Genomic DNA, 4,515 nt, shown 5'->3' on the forward strand with positions numbered 1-4,515 from the left:
TCCAGATATTAACTGGGATAATCTTGCAAATAGTGGAGCACAAGATCCATAGTTTTTAGATGTAATCATTGACTGTTTTTTAACACAGTATGTTAAAGTAGCATAGTCTAGATTTAGTATTTCATAGTAATCCAGACAGAATTCAATGAGTAGAGGTGATTGGACCATTAGGGTCAAATAGCCATAAAATAATACAGTTCTCAGCGTTTTGGAAGAGTGTGGATGCAAAGACTATAACTGTTAAGTTTAACTTTGGTAAGGCTGTAGTACTAGTGTGTTGTACCGTATTAGTCATTATGAAGGTAGTGAGAAGGCAAGGAAAATGACACCTTTTATTAGCCAATAAAAGGTGTCATTTTGCTTGACTTTGGTAAGGCAAATTTTCAGCAGATACGGCAAAGTCTCAGGAGGATGGAGTGGAATAAACTTTTAAGTTTGGAGACAGTCAAGGAGCAGTGGTACAGGTTTAAAAACATTTTACATACATAGTAGGACATGTACATGGCTAATTTTAGAATCAGTAGGAAATTCTTCAAAACATCTGCAGTGGGTTAATAAAGAGTTGAAAGAGAATCTGTAAAGGAAAAGACAGATGAATAAGGCATATAAGACTAATAAGTCCAATGTGAATTGTAGGGTGTATGAGAACAGGAGGGCAACCATGAACAAGGATATTAGAGAGGCTAAAAGTCATTTAGAAAGGAATATAGCAGATAAGTCGAAAGACGACCCAAAGAGATTCTTTCAGTATTTTAATCGTAAAAGAACAGTCAAGGAGGAGGTAAAGTGCGTCAGGAATAGTAAAGGGGTACTCAAAAATACAGACATTAAAATAACAAATGCTCCAAACTTGCATTTTTGTGAGGTCTTCACATGTGAGGAAGTAGATAACCTCCCAGCGGTAAATGGGACTACTAAGGAGGTACTGAGGGATTTGGAAATTGTAGAGATAGAAGAGCTGCTCAGAGTAAATCAAACAAATCCCCAGGACCAGATAATATGTATTCTCGAGTTCTCAAGAAGTTTAGCGAGTACATACACTCACCTAAAGGATTATTAGGAACACCTGTTCAATTTCTCATTAATGCAATTATCTAATCAACCAATCACATGGCAGTTGCTTCAATGCATTTAGGGGTGTGGTCCTGGTCAAGACAATCTCCTGAACTCCAAACTGAATGTCAGAATGGGAAAGAAAGGTGATTTTATGCAATTGTGAGCGTGGCATGGTTGTTGGTGCCACACCGGCCGGTCTGAGTATTTCACAATCTGCTCCGTTACTGGGATTTTCATGCACAACCATTTCTAGGGTTTACAAAGAATGGTGTGAAAAGGGAAAAACATCCAGTATGCGGCAGTCCTGTGGGCGAAAATGCCTTGTTGATGCTAGAGGTCAGAGGAGAATGAATGGGCCGACTGATTCAAGCTGATAGAAGAGCAACTTTGACTGAAATAACCACTCGTTACAACCGAGGTATGCAGCAAAGCATTTGTGAAGCTATAACACGCACAACCTTGAGACGGATGGGCTACAACAGCAGAAGACCCCACCGGGTACCACTCATCTCCACTACAAATAGGAAAAAGAGGCTACAATTTGCACAAGCTCACCAAAATTGGACAGTTGAAGACTGGAAAAATGTTGCCTGGTCTGATGAGTCTCAATTTCTGTTGAGACATTCAAATGGTAGAGTCAGAATTTGGCGTAAACAGAATGAGAACATGGATCCATCATGCCTTATTACCGCTGTGCAGGCTGGTGGTGGTGGTGTAATGGTGTGGGGGATGTTTTCTTGGCACACTTTAGGCCCCTTAGTGCCAATTGGGCATCATTTAAATGCCACGGGCTACCTGAGCATTGTTTCTGACCATGTCCATCCCTTCATGACCACCATGTACCCATCCTCTGATGGCTACTTCCAGCAGGATAATGCACCATGTCACAAAGCTCGAATCATTTTAAATTGGTTTCTTGAACATGACAATGAGTTCACTGTACTAAAATGGCCCCCACAGTCACCAGATCTCAACCCAATAGAGCATCTTTGGGATGTAGTGGAACGGGAGCTTCGTGCCCTAGATGTGCATCCCACAAATCTCCATCAACTGCAAGATGCTATCCTATCAATATGGGCCAACATTTCTAAAGAATGCTTTCAGCACCTTGTTGAATCAATGCCACGTAGAATTAAGGCAGTTCTGAAGGCGAAAGGGGGTCAAACACCGTATTAGTATGGAGTTCCTAATAATCTTTTAGGTGAGTGTATATAAACCCTTGAGGCATATTTCTGAGGAAGTGCACTGGGGAAATTCCAAAGGACTGGAAAATGGCAAATATTACCTCCTTATATAAAAAAGGGTGATCAGACAGATCCAAGTAACGGTAGGCCAGTAATCTTAATGTGCATCACAGGTAAATTAATAGAAGAAATTATTAAAGATAAGATTGAGCAACATGTGGCAAAAACAGGAGTTTTATTGAACAGTCAGCATGGGTTCAGAAGAGGGACGTTGTGTTTTACTAACATGGTGAAATTCTATGAGGAGGCAACAAAAGGATTTGATTAAAGTGGAGCATATATATTTATCTTGACATTCACAAAGCATTTAACAAGGTGCCACATGAGAGGCTGGGCATCAAACGAAAAGTGGCAGTTCAGGGTTTGGTGTGTAGCTGGGTGCAAAATTGACTCAGACACAGGAAGCAGAGGGCGATGGTGCAAGGAACCTTATCAGAGTTGGGTGATATTAAGAGTTGTGTCCAGCGGGGGTCAGCGCTGGGGCCGCTGCTATTTTTAATATATATAAATGACTTAGATAGGAATATACCGTATATACTCACCTATAAGTCGGGTCTTGAAACCCAAAAAACCGATCATAAAATCAGACCCCGACTTATACGGCCATTGAAAAGTGCGACACTTAAACTTTTTTTTTTACATCTTCTTGCCTCCTCCAATCTCACACCAGTTTCTCAGAAGCATCGACTTTTTTGCAGCAGCGCAGTTACCAATTTCTTTCACCACTTTAATGACTTTTAATTTAAAACCAGCTTCATATTTTCTTCTGATCGAACGCCCCATGGTAGATAAGGGATGCTCTTACGATAAAGGTGTATGAGGGTGTGAAATACAAAAAACACAAATCAGTGCAAACGTCACTTCGAAATAGTTTGGGTATTACTGTGTGGTCACGTAGGCACAATAGAGAGCGAGAGAGAGAGGTTAGGAGCACACGCTGATACAGCGCATTGGCGCCGTCACATAGAAAATAAAGGCTGTGTGCTCCGTGGTTCCTCTTTCAGGTGGGCATTAGAATATCGTAACCTTATGGACCAATAGCGTGAGTTTTCCACATTCGACTTATACGACCAGCATTATAAAATACCGGAAATTATACGGTAAAATCAAGTCCCGACTTATCCGCGGGAGAACTTAAATACGAATATATGCAGTAAGTAACAAGCTGGTTAAGTTTGCAGATGATACCAAGATAGGTGGACTGGCAAATAATCAAGAATCTGTTGAATCATCACAGTGGGACTTGGACAGCATACAGGCCTGGGCAGATTTGTGGCAGATGAAATTTAATGTCAGTAAATGTGAAGTATTAACACATAGGAAGTAAAAATGCACAAAGGGTAGGTCTGGCAATTGAAAGTACACCTTATGAGAAGCATTTAGGAGTCAAAGTGGATTTCTGACTATCAATGTCCAGACAGTGTTCAGAAGCCATTTAATAAGGCTAAGAGAATGCTGCACAGCCTCTGACTGACGCACCAACAATGGGGACTTTTAGCCAATGAATTAAAATTCAGCAGAATTGTGTAAAGAAACACTAATGGCGCCCCTTTACAACAACAGCAATAGGCCTGTATTATGCCTCACTGGGACTGCGAGTGCCAAGTCAAACGTTTTGTTTCTTTGTAGTATGGCAGAATGCTGGGACCCTTGCCTGGCCAGGACACTTGGAGAACAGAAGGATCGGGAGAGGGACAATACCTTCCCCGGGACATGACAGGGCAGCTGCCCTGCTTTGCATCGGGGCCATGGGATTGGAGCTTAGAAGCTCAACCCTGTTGGGGTCCGTGGCCACTACCAGGGGCACCCCGTATGACACTTCAGCTTGATGTAATCATGCTCAGCTACCTTGGCCATGCCCCATAGCAATGGCTCATCTTTTCTTAATGATACTTCCGTTTGCTGATGTCATTGTGCCCAGCTACCATGGCCATGCCCCCTAGCAACAGTTTGTTGAGCCATAGCAATGTCTTAATCTGCTGAAGTCACCACACATGTCGTCCATGACCACAAGCCCTAGCAACCAGGAAGTGCTGCTGGAACACGAAAATCAGGAGGGCTTCCAGGTGCCCATGCAGCACTTCTGTCACACCAGGAAGTGCTGCAGGAAGGTCATCATGGAGCACATTATAAAAGAGGCTGCCTCACTCCATTTGAGGAGCTGGAGTTGGGAGGCAAAGGACAGAGCTTGAGAGGAGAGGAGAGGAGGCAGTAG

This window comes from Polypterus senegalus, chromosome 7 (assembly GCF_016835505.1).
Source record: "Polypterus senegalus isolate Bchr_013 chromosome 7, ASM1683550v1, whole genome shotgun sequence".
In the NCBI taxonomy this organism is placed as follows: domain Eukaryota; kingdom Metazoa; phylum Chordata; class Cladistia; order Polypteriformes; family Polypteridae; genus Polypterus; species Polypterus senegalus.